This window comes from Corvus kubaryi, unplaced genomic scaffold, assembly GCF_017639235.1.
Source record: "Corvus kubaryi isolate FWS band 111438036 unplaced genomic scaffold, C.kubaryi_AGA036_p1.0 130, whole genome shotgun sequence".
Lineage (NCBI taxonomy): Eukaryota > Metazoa > Chordata > Aves > Passeriformes > Corvidae > Corvus > Corvus kubaryi.
In genome coordinates this window covers 2,841,660-2,858,915 of record NW_024580665.1, presented here as the reverse complement: position 1 = coordinate 2,858,915, position 17,256 = coordinate 2,841,660, and the positions used below count along the sequence as shown (strand labels likewise).

The 17,256-nt window shown below is 38.5% G+C and overlaps 1 protein-coding gene across 2 annotated transcripts in view; it reads left to right on the top strand.

Annotated features, from left to right (window-relative positions):
- Positions 1-17,256, top strand: part of TENM1 (teneurin transmembrane protein 1) — an 829,870-nt gene that overhangs the window by 405,839 nt on the left and 406,775 nt on the right. The gene's annotated exons all lie outside the window — the stretch shown is intronic.

Sequence of the window (17,256 nt, the reverse complement as noted above, 5' to 3'; positions counted from 1 at the left end):
AAGTCTTTAAATGTCCAAACAGATTCTCTGGAACATCTTAAGGCTGACAGAAGGGAGACAGAACTCTCTGAGCATGCTTTCTGGGGAAACTGAGGCAGGAGAGGGTTTAATTTCTTCCCTCCCCCTTTTTCATCCCCCCCTCAGCATTGGAGAGGAATTGTAGGGAAAGGGAGTTGTATGGGGAAGCCATGGGGTGAAAAACAGATTAGGAATAAACTGGGGATGGGGTAAACTTAGGAAGGGGTTCATATTGGGTATAGGGTAAAAGGGGAAAGTAGGCTGTGGGTAGGGAAGTTGCTGGGATGGATATTGTTTATAATTTTGTGCATAACGGCTGCCTTTGACGGGAATACCTCCAGGCCCAGTGACATTCGTTGCTTGTAAACCCTTCTTTCCTTGCACTATATCAAATTGTACAACTTCCCCATCTCCTACACTTTGCAGGTAATTTTTAGGGTTATTCCTTTGAATGGCAGTTCTATGGATGAATAAATCTTCCCCTGTATCATCTCGTGTTATAAATCCGTAGTTGTTTTTTACATTGTACCATTACACAGTTCCTATGACTTTTGTGGCTACAACTTCTACCACATGCTTGCGTGTTCGTCATGGGTGCCGGTCCCGCGTGGCCGCTGCCTCGCCAACTCCGACGTCTCAGCCGGGCCCCCGCCTTGTGGCTGCTCCTCGCTCTCTGAGCGGCACTGCTCCGGCGCGTGTCTGGGCTCTGCGCGGCCCCGCGTTGCCATCGCCGCTGGCTCCGCGCCCTGTGAGCGGTTCCGCTCCGCCAGCTCCACGCTGCTTTGAGAGTGGCCCCGTTTCAGCTCAGCGCTGTGCTGCGCGGCTTCTTGTGTCGCTGTGGAAACCGCTGCTTCTCCCTCCGCAGGGCTCTCTGAGCCGTGTGCTCAGAGCGGGTTTCCACGCTGACCCGCGGTTCCTGGCTGCTCGTGGCCCACGGCACCCGCGGTGCCTGCAGCATCGCTCCCTCACTCGCGGTCGCGTGGCAGGGGACCCCGAGGCAGGGATGGGGTCCGCAATAAGGTGCATGCTCCCGAGGGGGCCGGGCGCATCCAGTGCAGGCACCTCCGCCGGCACGGCTGCAGTCATGTGCTCCTGGGATGGCGGCCGCGCGGTGTCGGCCACGGGACTATGGCCATCCTCTGCTCTAGGGGTAATGGGACCATACAAATGCTCCTCAAGAGCTTCACTGACCACGATGGATCCACGCAGGGGTTCAATCACTAATGCATGTTTTGTTTGATCCTTCATCTCCAACAAGATCTCGTGCCAAAAGCACTCGTGATAAGCTCTAGGATTTTCAGGAGGACTAATATCAAAAAGTAAGTCTCAAGAAATATAGAAGAAATTTTTGAAAAGCCAGTTAAAAAAAATGTTCTAGATCTCCCGGAAAAAATACTTTCTTGTTTTGTTGTTCAAGGATTCCTTTAACTTCTAGATACATTTTTTTCTGTGGCTCAGAGAGCCACATTTCCCACAATTCTTCCATAGTCCAGAGAAAATATCCAAACCAAGGTGAGAAGAGAGAGATCTAGAGCGGTTTTTAATCACGAATTTTCTGTCCTTAGGGATCAGTGTCTTGCCAGCAATTCTCCACCATTTGCTATAGTGCAGATACTGCAACACGCGTATCAGACAACAAGGCCCGTGGAAAAGAAATATATATGGACAGATTCTTGGTAGATGTTTCAGAGATGTTTATTTCTCCAGCCGCATGGCCGGGGCTCTGCCGAGGAACTGTTCCAGTCACGGGACCAAGGGTCCTTCTGCCCGCGCAGGGAACACAAACCAACCAATGGGAACGAGGCTGAGCAGGGGCAGGGAAACCCCGTGTCTGTGCCCTCAGGGCCCCTCTCCCAGGGCTACATGGCAGGGGGGAGGAGACCCCAACACATATTCACATGCAATGGGAAATGCTGGCAGTATTCTGTGACCAGGGCATCAAAATTAACAAAGATTCTGCAGCTAGGGGTGTCTTTCAACACTTTCAACAGTACAAGTCATTAAATTCTTCCAGGACTGACTCACCCCCAGACCCATTTCATTTAGGGACTTCCATCCCTCCCACTTTTGGATGCTTAAGGTATCCTTAATTGTCATCATTGTTAGCACCATGAAATAGTGAACAAATTGAGTTAATTTTGAGCTGTTCAGAATTTATAGTCCAGCTGTGATGGTTCAAGTCAAGACCTGAATATCCTGACGCATGTATTCTGTATGTAGTAAAAGGTTGGCAGCTTTGGAAAAGAAAATGTTGCCTAAAGGAATACAGATTTGAGGAAAGGTTTTCACAAGCCTCAAATTGACTTAAATGCTCAAGAATTGCTTTAAAACATGATTTACCAGTATATACACCTGAATGCGGGGTCCCTGGCCAACAATTTAAACATCATTTTTGACCTCAGTGTATAATTTAAGGGCCATAGTAAATGTAGCCAAAAAAATTAAGGGCAGCTTGCATTTTCGTAATGTGGTGAAGATTTTATTCTTACAGACACAAGATTCTGTTTTGATTCTATCACTTTTTTTTTTCTTTTTCTATAAAAATGTTCCCTTTCATATATATAGTACTCACATTGTGATGTCTGCAAAATACTGACATTTGCCTAATCTAAACTGCTTCATTTGCAGTCTTACCTGAAAAAAAAGTTTCAGTGTATGACAAGTGATCTATCTTAATAATTATCTCTTCAGTGTGCCTTATGGTGAATAATCAGCTTGTTTCAATTTACCCCGTAAAATATATAAAACAGTTTTATAGAGAACTTGTCTCAGAACCATCTCAGGAAAAGACCCTTCAAGTGTAGTTGCCTCACATGGTGAAACTGTTCCTCAGAACAAAACTGAAATAAGTTATAATTGTTCATTTCACATTTTTAAACTTGTCTGCCTAGAGGGGACACACAGCTGTGGTGAACATGAAAATATAGATGCTTATGTGAATGATTTCAGATTAGCAAGTTCATGTATAGTAGATTAATTGAGAAATGTTTGGATGTTGTCTTTAAGACCCAGGCAATTGAATGTGGAGCAGGTAAACCTAAAAGGTCTGCAAAGGCAATCTTTTTAAATCCTTTTTTTGTATTTTTATTCATTTTGATAACCAAAACGCACCTAATCCCACCAATTCTTGTATAAAATGAACTCATTTCTATTCAGCTCTAATTTTTTTTTACATTTTCCTATTGAAATTCAGGTCTTCATACATTTTGACCTTTTCAAGAAAGCCTGCTTCATTGTGAATTGTGAGTGCATTAGGAAGGTAAACACATTCGGTACTTGTTATTCAATGAGTTTGGATTTAGAAAGTCATTGTCAATAGGTTAATCCTTTTGTACAGACAGTCTCTTTGGCTAAGAGGCATCTTAAACAAATAAAGGTTTTACCAAAATGCTAATTTTTCAGTCTTTCTGTCAACTGTCAAAGAACAAACCTCAGTGGAGGTCTTAAAATTGGTTATTTCTAGTTTATATTCACTTCATGTCAGCACAGTTTGAAAAAGAACTTCTGTATACAGAAGCCTAGTCACAGGCTATTTGTTACTCTGCCCAAGAAATCATTAAAACCTAGGATTTTCTTGGAGTGTTTTATGAGGCTGAGGGAACGGATAAGTTTATCTGGGTTCAACAAATATTTATAAATACCATGAATAAAAAGGATACCAAATTCAGCTGCAGATTGGGTAGGCACTTAAAAAGAAAAGAACATAACCCTGATCTGATTAAAAGTCAAGTGTCTCTTGAACTGCATATCACAGTATCAAGTTGATATATTTTAGACTATTGGTTAAAATGTGAAAGTAGAAATTAGGTATTCTGAGAGAGAATTGCAATAAAACATCTCCTTGCAAGAATTATGTGGGCAGAAGTTCTGCAATAAATAAGGTGAGGCTGTATGTACAACTTTCGTTTTACTGGTTATTGTAAGCCCTTTCACTGCTTCACGGGCTTCCTACAGGTCCTATATTTCTGTTTATTTCTACATCAGAAATGACAGACAACAGGACTGCAAAGGAAAATGTCCATCCACTCAAGCAAACATTAAGAGAGCCCTCGTGAAATACAAATGCCAGAAATTGTCTGAAGTTTCCTGGATCAACAATCCACTGAAACACAACCTGCGCTCATGAGTCAGAGCCACAGGAGACCAAGTTTAGTGAAGATACTCTTCACTGGACCTCTTTCTGGATGTTCTTCACCATGAGCTGTGATGATGCCCCATGTAGATGATGCCCCCTACATGCCCCTGAATGTGAGCATTTTCTGTTCACTTTCAGGGGGATATCCCAAAATTTTCAATGCCCCATACACATTTTTCCTCTTTTCCAGTGATGACATACATCTTGTCCAGAAAAGGAATGAGTTGGTAGGGTCCTTCTAGATTTCCTTACATGAAAACAGGGCTTTTTCACATTAAGTTCTTATCTAATTGGTGGTTTTGCATTAAACACCCTATTTTAATCGGTACTTAAACAGCCAAATGGAGCTTTCTCCTTAAAATCTGCAGTACTTATAAATTTTGTCTTAATTAATAGTGTGTTCATAATAAAATATGTATTTATTGTGAAGTTTATGACTAACAGTGCTTCATTAAGAGATTGAAGGTATTGAAATGGTACATAGTATCTGACCAACAAAATAAAGAGCAGTTCCTCAACTGCTTCAGTAAAGTCCTATGGGTTGAACACCAACTGGAACAAAGTCAGGTGACATTTGCTGCAGATGTGATCTATTGCTTTGTCTTCCATCAGTCTTCATGATTTATGTTTTTCTGGAGCTGTTCTTGCCAGATTGACATTTATATATCATTTTTTAATATACTTCATATTCACATGCACGTTTAATTTTTTATTAAATAGTCAGGACTTCACAGAGTATGGCTGGCTGAATGCTAAATGATTGACTAATTTGAGGGATAATTATATGGATTTAGCAGGAACCAGCGTGTACCTGCTCAAAAGTCAAAGTGCATACCTGAAACTGTGTTGTGGAATTTGGACCCAATTAATGAGAACAGTCAAGAAGGTGCCAATGCTTCTGGGAATAAAAATATGCTTCATTTTGTGTCTAAAATATTTTTGCATGCCAGTAGATAGAATTTAAAGATGGTATCTGGGCATGCTTTGTTTTCCCAAAGACCTTTATGTAGGTCTTTGGGATATAAAGCAAAGATAAAATGCTAAATAGCATAGATTGCCAGATGGTTGTTCCACTGTGTCAGGGAATATAGTTAAAAAAAAAAAAAAAAAACCCAAACTTTTGAAAACTGGTCTCTAAGTAGTTCAAATGAATGTGCAATATTTCTCTTTTATAAAGTCTTGAAAAATGCTTAGCTTCTATCAGAATAGAATACAGTAAATAATTTTATTAATTCCAGAACCAGTGACATTCTGCTCCACTATTTTGTTATGAATTTATTTGACAGGTTTTTCTGGAGATTAATTACTGCAAATACATTAGTAGCTTCCTACAGTAAAGCTGAAGGATTTATTGATTCTGTTCTTTCTCTTCTGTCTATCTCTGGAACTGTGTATTTGATAATTTTCATATTCTTTCAGATTTCCAAACAAGACAGGAAATAACAACACAAGAAAATAACAGGTCAGACCCAGAGCTGACACACTGAATGCTGGTGTAACTTTTAGCATGCTTCCCTTGAAAGAGAAGATGAGGGAAGGATAAGCAGATTTCTTTGTCCCTGAAACTGCTGTCCTTGGGCAGGCATGTTTTTAACAGCCCATATAGCATCAGGGTACGTTCAAAAAGTGCTGCTTCATCTATAGTGTTAGATGAGGAAAAAATGAATAACTTGAGCATGGTCATAGGCACAGTACCAGCCTGAGGTGTGGGAGTACCCTCTCAAGGAAGTAATAAGGCTCCTCAAATTATTACGTGCATTTAGAAAAAAAACCACAAAACATGATGCATTCCATCATTTTGAATGTATTTATTTAATTACTTATTTTAAATGCATGCACATAGGTCAGTGTAGATATATACATATATATACTTCTTGTTGTTGTTTTGGTTTTCGGTTTGGGTTTTTTTTTTATTTGCATGAATTCAGCCAATAGCTTTTAAACAACACGGAGACAGGAGAAAATCAGTGGGCTGTTGTTTTGAATCTGTGGATTTCTGAGCATGATTAAATGGACAGTAGTCTGATATTTGTTCTGTATGATTGTTTATTCATGGGAACAGTGCAAGGTCTTGTGCTTGCATATCATTTTTCAGATCAGGCACTGTACATTTCCACAGATTTGATAGAGGCATAAATGCACCATGATAAAAAAAAAAATATATTATGTAAATAACTGTTTAGAGTTCAAAAAGTACATGTATGAAATATTAACAGGTTCAAAAATTGTGGAAAAAATGACAGTGCAATTAAACATTAGTTCTGGTTTGAATGAGGGAAAGTCAGTGTTTAACTGAAGACAACTGAGCATGGCTGACTGGCAGAATTTGAATAGCATTCCAAAAACATTCCAAGGGGTATACCTTCACCTTACGGTATAGCACTTCGTTCCATGCTTTTCTCACATGACATATGCCACTGACATCAGTGTGGACCCAGCTGACTGTTAAGATGAGACAGTAGCTGGTAATTGCATTAGGGTATTTCGATTTTCAAAACTACTCTATTTCCAAAGTTTGATCTAACAACTAATGTTGTTCTTTACTCTGTACTGCAATGTAAGAAAAAGATTTGAAAGAAAATTACAGTTCATATTAAGCTGGAGATAGCCTGCATAAATTACTAAAGATGTGGAATAACTCTTACTTCCAATCAGACCAAATAATTTAGAACCATCCTAAAGATCAGAGAAATGTCTCCTTTAAGAAGACAAGTAAGAAGATGTTTAAAATTTCCAGCTGAGGAGGAGAGCAATAGAGCGGCTTTGGTGAGCACCAGGCATCCAGCCAAGGTCAACCCCCACCCCTGGCATAGTTTCAATAAAATATTATAAATATCTAAGTGTTTTGTTCCAGACTTTGAGTTGTAAACAAATGTATTACTCAGGGTGCATACTGAACATAAGTATTTCATCATAAATATCAGAATCTATACCTGTAAAATATGTTGAGTGTAGTAAATAGAAGCTAAGTCTACATCTGAGTACAATTCTGCATCCACATGTATCATTACTAATAACAGGTATTGTTTACCCTTGCAATTAAGTCATTTGGCAGCAAAGTCCATAGATCCAGTGTATTGGCATCCCCGCAGTGCTGTTCTGTATCCAGCTGTTTAAAGTTGGGTTAGTGTGTATATGCCAGGTCACAGTTGCAACAGAAGAATTAAAAATATATTTCTTGTGACAAATATTCTGGGTTTACCAATAAAGGTATCCATTGTATTCCTACCAGTATAACAGTGCTTCACAGCCTTCCTGCCAAACACAGGCATTAAAATAGCAAAATTCTTCTTCTGGTGTGGGTTAGAATTCAGTTGTGTGTAACCAGTGCAGTGATGGGCAGATGTGCACAGCAGAGCAGTCGCTGCCTTGTCGTGGGGCAAACAGAACACCTCGTGCTACACAGGGCTAATGCAGGAGGTCCCCTGGTCACAGAATCCAGCTGTGAGTTTCACCTTGCCTCAGCCCACAACTCCTGTGCCAGCAAAGGCTGGGATTCCACATTATCACATGAAACTCTCTCCACACACGAGTCAGATTTAGCCAACTGCAACACTTATGAGTTGATAGGTTGATAGTTGATACAAAATAGGAGAAAATACTCTAAAAATTCTGAAACACCGTGGTTAAGCTCCCATCCCTATTCAAAGTTCTGCTTGCCGCATGACTAAGTTTACAGAACTAAGCTATAATCTAATTTGTTTTGGTCACAATGAAAATATGACTGTATGAACATCAGCCCCAGGCTGTTTCAGTACGTATTTGAGGTTCCTGGTATGTTCAGGGCTGCTCTTGCTACATCTTCACAGCTGCTGTTATCTAATCTAACTTGCATATGTCTACCCATGCTGTTGACAAGTATCCTGAAAGTATTGGAATCATACCAAGAACTTAAAATAATCTCAAGCTAGGATATGAAAAATTATTCTTTCAAGTTAAACTCTCATGATTCACTTTCACTGTGTAGCTTTTGGTCTTCCTCAAGTGGAGACGATATGTCATAGGCAGGATATATTTGAAGCTGGAATATTTTAACAGGTATTTTTGTTGATCTGTGAAAGGATAGATGTATAAATGCTTTCGAAATACAAGGAATCAAGCTGAGAAATATCTTCATTTCTATCTTTCAAAATTGTATGGGAATACAAGAGGGTCTTCTAACTTGAAATTTAAGGTAATTAGAATATCAGGAAAACTTACAAGATTTAAACTTGGACACAGATTAATTTTTATTTTTAGTCATTTTTAAAAGACTTTGTCTGGCCAATTTTAGGACCTGTCAGTTCTAGAAGGCACAGAAACTATTTCCCATGTGGGATTTGTTCTCTCTGCTCCTTGAGATAAAGGAACCCTTTTTGTCTGACAGTTGTATTAAGAGATGCCAATGTACTTTATGGCAGCATTTAATGCCATATATTGTGTCTTTGTATTTTGAAGAACAGCATAAAACAATGTGTGCAGCAAAAGGCAGCTGAGCTAAACAGTGGCCCCTATAGAGAATTCCAGACTGGAAAAAGCCTTTTTGTCATATTCTGTTACACATGCATTCCTCTGTAAAATCGTTAAATAGTTTTTTAACTTATTTTACCTTATTTTTTATTTAACTATTTTAACTGAATATATCTGCCATGAATCACCTGACAGCAGTACAACACTCACTTTATAATTTTGCTAAGTTATAAACCTCTGCCCAATACATAATTATACACTGTGTTTTTAAAATTTCAATTATATAAAAATAAAAATAAATACTAGGCAATTTTACAATTAAGTCTTTCATTAAAGACACAGTATGACAACATAATCAGCTTTTCATTTAATGGTTTGAAAAGTCATCATAGTCTAGTGAATATGCTACAGTAATAACCACACTGCTTGCATTCTTTTTCTTTCCCTGTGCTTTCCAATCTTTTTTTCAGTTAGTGATCTCAAAATACTGCCATATGCAGATTCCTGCATATGATAGTATTTTGCATATGCCATATCATGCATATGCCATAAATCATATGCCAGCTTTGTAGAATTATTTAACTCTTACCAGTGAATTTCAGTAAAGTTCTAAAGGTAGTTTGGGAACGTTTGGATTAAAGTCAAACATCTGCATTATTATGTCTAATGTTTTATCTCAGGATGTGCTGTGTTCAGCCTGCTCTGTCAAATAAGAATACACTGGTTGGCCTTCACTCTCCAAGTCCTGAAAAAGCAGAATAGACTGAAGTAGATGGTGCTTTTCTCACGTGTTCAGAACTCTTTAGAGTTCTGCTGGGAAAGAGTAATTAAAACAGTTGAAAAGTGTTTTAATGATGATCTAAGTCCAGAAGGGAAACTTGATATCCTTCCATTTTAGCAATGAATTTAAGCATGTAATGGTCCCTGCAGGGAGAAATACATTTGAAACAGAAAAATTGACTCTCTCCTTAAATACCTTTGCAGACACATGTGTCTCTTAGGTGGACAGAAAAGAAAAAGACAGAAAAGGGGAAGCTGTGGTGTGTAACAGCCACACGCACCATGGTGTGGAGCTGCTTCTCCTGTGCACGATGCTTTGTGAGAAGGTGGAATGATTGCAGTCATTAGCACCACACTGTTGAGTGCATGCTCAAGTTTTGCTGAAATTGATACTACATGACCCGAATGAGAAAAGTGACATTTAATTCACCTGCACCTGAGAAGAAAAAATATTTAACCCCTTAGAGTTCTTGACAGAGATTCTCTTAACCTGCTAAGAAGGGATGAAAAGATTTGCAGTCTTTCCCCCATCACTCTTTAGTGTAAGAGATCTTTTAACTATAAATGAATAAATTGTATTTTATGAAACTCAATATTTTAGAAAGAAGAATGGTAAACAGCATCATCATAAAGAATTTTGTTACTGATTTATGAGAGCAAGACAGTATTCAGTTGGCAAGGGGCTAATGCTGTAGAGATTAAATCAATCTTCATTATAGTTGCAAGGAAAAATGCTATAACAATAATAAATCTGAATGTCCATAGGAGATATTTGCTATGTAAATGTTTGCTAAATCAAGATGGAAATAAACCCAAAAAGGTAGAGGATAGCTCCAGTGAAACCTGATGTTTCATGCAAGTAATTACTGGTCATTATTGTGGCAATATTTTATAGTGTATTTCCTTGGAGAAAATGAGAGAGTGAAAGATTTTTAGAGCTTGATTTTCTGCAGAAGCACTGTTGAATATTCTGACAAAGGAGCCATGAATATTTGGTCAGTCGGGAGAGTTTCTGAGTGGATATTTTGTGAGATTCAGTTCTCTGAGCTTTCTAGGAGCTAATCACTTTGAGAGGGCAAGACAGGGCATCGTGAAAGGACTAGATTGTCCATCAGCATTTTCAAAAGTGCTAAGAGGCCTCTAGAGAGATGACATTTGGCTTCTTAAAATGCAGTTCATGTGTTATCACCAACCTGGTGACATACATGCCCCTAGAAAGATTAACAAGGTTTGCCAGATATGCTGCAAGGTAAAAATACACTGTCAGAACTTAACCAGGCTCGGAATGATGTCAAGTTCAGAAGTGCTCTTGAAGGAGCCTTCTTAAAATCAGTCACAGTTAATTTGACATTCTTAACTTGTTTCTGATATCTGTGCTGAGAGGCGTGTCAGTATTCCACCCTGCAGCATTTTCAAGGTGATTTGGACTGTTAAAAAGATGAAGCATAAGAGAGGTGCTTAATTATAGGTAAGTGTGTGAACAAAGTGTGATATAAAGTAATCGAGTTAATAAAAGGATGGTGACTAACACAATAATAATAGCAATATGAGTTTGTGATCCATATCCAGTAGACTTCAGATATGGTTGATAAAGATCCTAAATTAGTTTTCTAATTAATTGTTTGGAAACAAAATATTTTCATTTCACTTTCCCTACTACTTCTGCTTGATTGCCACACTTTCATTTCAATTCCATGTTTCCACTTTTCTGCTCCAATTCGTCTTTGCAATAATTGCTTCTGCTTCCTTTCATTTTGCTTCTCTTCTGTAATTCCACATTGCAGCTGGTCTTCAGCACCAGACACAGCGTAGCCACTTACATAACAAATGCCACCAATCCCTAGCGCTGTCAGTCATTAGGCAGTGTTTTTAACTGGATATCAGCTTCTCAAATTATTCTCACACCATCTGCTTGTTGAATATTTTTCATAGTTTATGTTTTTGATTTTGTTCAGTTATCCTTTAAACTGAGACATTCTGCAGAAGTGACATTATTCTCTCGCTGTGATATTATCAGAGAGTTATTTTTTTTCCCTACCTGTTAGTTTAGTTTCTTAAGTAGTCCACAGCACTGGTACTGTAATTGTTGGTCTAGCAAAGCAGATTGTATCTGCTGTGTCACTGCAGAAGACAAAATTCATTTGTTTTACATGGAAGGGCCAAACATTTTTTGCAGGTCTAAAAATGTACTATGTTTGCATCATGTCTATTCTACAGATTTTAACAAAGCTGACCCTACTTGTAGGTGATGTGGAGGTATCACAACGTTTCCTTAACTTACACTGTTTCTTGTGTTGTTAATGGTAATTCTGAGATACAAAAATTACCTCCTAGTTTCTCTATCCCTTTAAAATCATTTCATCTTTGTAACAAATCCCCCTACATTTTCCCTTCACCACATTCTCTCAGTATCCACAGAAGTTTTGAAGCAGAACCCCAGGATGACTCACAGCACCTGTACTGATGGTTTATACCACAGAATGCATCCATACATGGTCAGAAATCAGCTGCAGGTGCCACAAAGCCACTGCAACCCCCATGTGTTTTTTTTTTAATTAAAGGGTCACTAGTGGTATTGGGGTTGTGTTGGGAAATCGTCAATTGGTTTTCCATAAATCAATAACCATAGAATCATTAAGGTTGGAAAATCCCTCTAAGATCATTGAGTCCAACCATTAATTTTACAGAATTTAAGAATAATAGCTTGTTGCTTGTTAGCAGAACTTTGTAGTATTTTCAGTTATTTCTATATTTATAATTTGTGTTTACTAACGTTTCAAATAAGATAAATATTTCTAGGTGCTGGAAAAAACCCCAACTAATCTGTCCTCTGTCAGCTATGAAAATTGTGGCATAGTCAGATATAAGTATACATGACTACAAGCCTGACTGGGCTTTAGTGGTTTGGGGTTGTCTACATTTCTGTATAATGTTGTGCCAAAAGTAATTTTTCATTATCACCTCAGCTTTCTTACACACACTCACCTCTTGGCTTGGTCAGCACATCAATGAAACTGGTTATCCCTGCTCGACATGGAAATACTCAATGCTCTGTAGTTTGGGTGGAATCGCCAGAAATTAAAGTAGTTCTGCCTGGTCTTGGTTGAGTAGTTACTTTGTGATCTAATGTTTTCTCCCAACAGAGAGATATAACTGCAAGTTTCCTATGCAAGTTGCTGCAGTCAGGATTCATTTTGCACAGATGCTTCCTTGTAACGGATCATAAACTTTTTAAATTTCTATGAATTTTCTTGTTAGTGAGCTCATGAACACAGAAAGCTCTATATGCCATACCAGAGGTAGTTCACAAAAATGGTTTCCTATTTTGAATTATCATTATTGTGGGCATCTACATTTTCTCCATCTTATCCTTAGAAGGTAAATGTCTATAAATGCTTTTAGACATCAGAATACTTTTCCCCTATACAAAGCAACAAATGAAAGGAACACAAACATTTTTAGGCTTCCTCAAATTTTGTGTGTCACTGAGAACTCCCAATCTGATAGTGAAATTCAGTCAATATTTCTTCATTTTAGGAAAATGATTTTGTTAAGGATTTACAAAACTGAGGCTTCAGATTTTATTTTATGAAAATTTTTGGCACTTTCCTGTTATGCAACAACAAGCTTTTCAGGAGCCAGGGCCAGGAATTTATTCTCCACTGCCCTCGGCTGTGCTTCTGCCATGGGAGGGACATAGAGGGAGAACTGGCCACAGCTCACCTCCTTCTGCTGTGGCTCAGATAAGCTACACAGCCCTTGCACCATGGTTTTGAACAAAGCTGAGGACTCCAAAACAAATATACAAAAGGTTTAGATGTAATCACATTCCAAGGGAAAGACTTTAATTTCTTACTATAACTAACATCATTAATCTCCTGATTGTATAAACTTTTCTTGAACTGTGGGTCCAAGTTGCTTTAAAAAAAGTGATACAGTGATATCCATGAGGAGGCTCCTTACCTGGATGTGCAGTCAGAAGTCATTGAACAGGTTAATTGACTGTATTTATCTTTTAAAGCAAAGATATAATTTTTAGGCAAAACACTTTTATACCATTTAATTCTTGACAAAGGTGATAGAGCTTTTAGTTTTCAAATGTACTTGGGTCATGAAACTTTATGGCCTAACAAAATTAAAGTGTCACATCTAGTAATTGTCTTGTTTACTTTTATCTCTGAGAACTGTAAACATTTGAAATCTGTGTAAATTATAAAATATTATAAAAGCAAGAGCTTTAACTTTTCTTATATCTAGAGATATTCCAAATTCTAAAAACTCATTCTTCATTTCAAAATAAAAATAAGGTTGGTATCAATTGCCATTTCAGTTGTTATTCCTGATATGTTGCTAAATTTGATTAAAGATTGAAGGTTGCTATTATTGCATTCTTCTTTTCTTGAAAAGGGTATTCCTGACCTAAATTGAGATCCATTATGACATAGTTCCTATGATAGGCATCCATTTTTACTCTTGAAAAGTGATTTGAAGCAAAGGTGATTAAGTGCTCCTCCCTGGCTGTCGTGATGTAACTGCAGCTGGCCACTCAGCACTCACTCACTTCCCACTGGTGGGATGAGTGAGAGAATTGGAGGGTAAAAGTGAGGAAACTCATTTGTTGAGATAAAGACAGTTTAACAAGTAAAGCAAAAGTCATGCAAACAAAGGAAACCAAGGAATTCATTCCCCACTTCCCAGGGCAGGCAGGTGTTCTGTATCTCCAGGACACCACGGCTCCATCCCACATAACAGTGACTTGGGAAGACAAAAATCATCACCTCCAAATGCTCCCCCTTCCTCCTTCTCCCCCAGCTTTATTGCTGAGGATGAGGCCATATGGTTGGGGATATCCCTCGGGTCAGCTGGGATCAGCTGTCCTGGCTGTGTCCCCTCCCAGCTCCTTGGGCACCCTCCGCCTCTCGCTGCTGGGGTGGAGTGGGGACCAGAAAAGGCCTGTGTAAGCTCTGCTCAGCAGTAACAGAGCATCTCTGACTTATCAACACAGTTTTCATCAAAAATCCAAACCACAGCCCCATACCAGCTGCTGTGAAGCCAAAACCAGCACTCTTTTGAAAAACAGTGGATGTAGTACCAGAGTTTTGAGAGACAGAAATGAGCTGAAATATTGACCAGTCATTATTTTCTCAGTGTAATTCTCTGTTGCTAATATGCTTAAGGAACTAAAATGTGGGATAATATACTTTATTATGTTTTCTAACATCAATTACTTGCTAACTTGCAGGGTAGTTTTCCCATAAGTCGCTCAATATTGCTATGCTAATTCATCTGCCAAGTCGAGGGTTAAATACCAGCATACTTCAAATGAAATTAGATAAATTAACTTAGCAACTAAATGGCTGTATGCTGAAAAGAGCAAGCTGAGATATCCTTCCCTTTTTTTAGTCAAGAACATTCGAAAATCGGGTGTTTTAAGAAAGCTGTTGGATATAAAAGGATGAGCCCTCAAACACTTGCAACCTGCATTTTCTTTAAAGATTAATTTTCACAGACACTATGTAAATTCACAGTTTATCCTCCAGTTTTGATCTGGTGACAGGTACCAGAAGCATCATGTCTAGAGTAGTTCTCGTCTTTTAAGTGCCAGTATTTGGCAATGCTCATGAGTGCTCATCAGGTGCTCATGAGTTACAATATCCTGAAGGCTTTCAACTTATTTTAACTTTTTAATGCATTTTAAAAGCACTTTTCTATTTTTTTTTTTAGAATTTTGGCATAACCAGTTTTCTTTGAATTATTATAGAACAAACAGCTAGTGACAGGTAAATTATTCAGAACAAATTAAGTAGTACCTGAGAATTCAAAAAGACCGTTTGGCTTTCTTTGTTGTAAATTTGCAAAAGTAACACAACTGTGGGATTAGAAATGAAATTTGAATACTAATTCATTATTTACTCTTCTGCTGTTTGATTAAACTTTTTCTTTGTATCTCTTCCTAAAAATTTCTCACAGCCAATAAGTTCATTAAAAAAAGTGGAGTCTTATAATTTGTTAAAAAAAAAAAAAGAGAAAAATGAGATAAAATATTTAAATCAAAAAGATATAAAGTCAAGAACTGATTTTGGTTTAAAGTTTTATTTTAGGTTGAATATATTGTTCTTTCATCCTCTCAGTGCACTGTAGTGTAAATCATTCTCCATACTTCTTTGCCTAGAAAGTATATTAGCAGTTACTATTTACTTAAGCTGACAGTTTGCCTTGTGCTGTACATCCGCAGAGCTCAGCTCCTAACAATGCTGGATTTACTAAAAGAAAGATGTGTCTGTGTGGGGGCATGTGCACACACATTAGGAAATGTACACACATCCCCAAACATATTTTTGGCTTTTTCCTTCACATATATAGCTAAAAGAGTAAAACCCAAGAGACTGCCCAAGACCCCAAAGGAGACAGCCCCGGACCTTAATATGTGCCTTGGGGCTTTGAATCATCTCCTCACTGCTACCTGTTCCCAGGGTGGCCTAGGTGCTCACAGGTCTGTCACCACTTCCTTACTAGAACTCCCTGATTAACTGTGGTTGGGATATTTGGCTTGTCTGCTTTTACAAATAGAGAGAGATAATGTTTTCTCTTATTTATTACTATTATATAATTATTATTATTATTATTATTACTATGAAAGGGTAAGAATATCATTCAGGAAGAACCAGAATATTGAATGAAAAGGTGAAGATTATCTTCCCTTTCCTCCCACCTTTCCATTTAAAACTAAAACGAGACTTCCAGAAGTTCTAAATTCTTTACTTTTACCAAATCCAGATTTTTAAGCAACACCAGTCCCTTTGCTCTTCTTTCACCCCATTCTGGATACAGCATTAACCTTCACAAAGTTGTTGGTCAATTCCTGACCCCTGTGATTATCCCCATAGTCTTTCCTAGACTTGAAACAGGTCAAACAGGTAAGGCTCTGCCTTATTCTTGAAGAACACTTCAGGACACTCATTTTGGGCTGCAGAAGTCACAGCAAAGGCCAGACTCTAAGAGTGGACCGCAGCCTTGCAGTCTCTGTGTCAGGTATCTCTGCCCACATGGGATTTTTGAAGGCAGGGAGGTGTCCCCGTTCAGGTGACCAGTGTGTTGCAACCTGAGCAGTTTTTGTTGGGTTGATGCTGCCATAAAACACCAGCTACATCTTTTGAGCTAAAGCAGAGAATCAGTGTGTGCTGCCCTGTGTCTCAGAGCCCTCTCAGTGAGATCGCACTGCCTCCTAGGAGCTCAGCAAGAAAGGAAACTGCTGTCGAAAGATTTTTGCTGCAGGTATGGCAAGTGGAATTGAAAGTTATGAATGTGTAAGTGAAGAGTATGTCACTTTCATGAAATATAAAAATGGTTTGAGTTGATAAGGTACTTTTTAATGGCTGGAGTGTTAACACTTTATTACAGTTAGATCTTAGTCCTGCCCTGATAAAGCAAGGGGAGTTGCCAATACCCTGTATGCAATTAGTCTACAATTGCCTTTGCAAGTGTGACAAGAGGATTTTTCCCTACACAAGTCTAACTTCCCTGGTTCTAAGGCAAGTGGATCTCACAGCTTTTGAGCTAAAATGCAAGAGCTCTAAGTAAATCGCTCCTTCCCCCATCATCAGTCCAGGAAGAACAGTAGCTCTCCTTGTAGCAGCGAGCAGTTCAAGACAAATTCCTAACCCACAAAATGATATAGAATGTGCCGTTCTCCTGAATGCTCTTTTACAGTGTGATCAAGAGGCTTTCTTTAGTGAATACATTTGCTCACTCAGTTTTGGAGAGTCGCCCTTCATTTATTCTTTCCCTTTGGAAGTACTTTCGAGTGCAAATTACTGCTATCAGAAGCCTTGAACTGAGAGGCTATTATTCTCCATGCTCAGATTAAATTAATT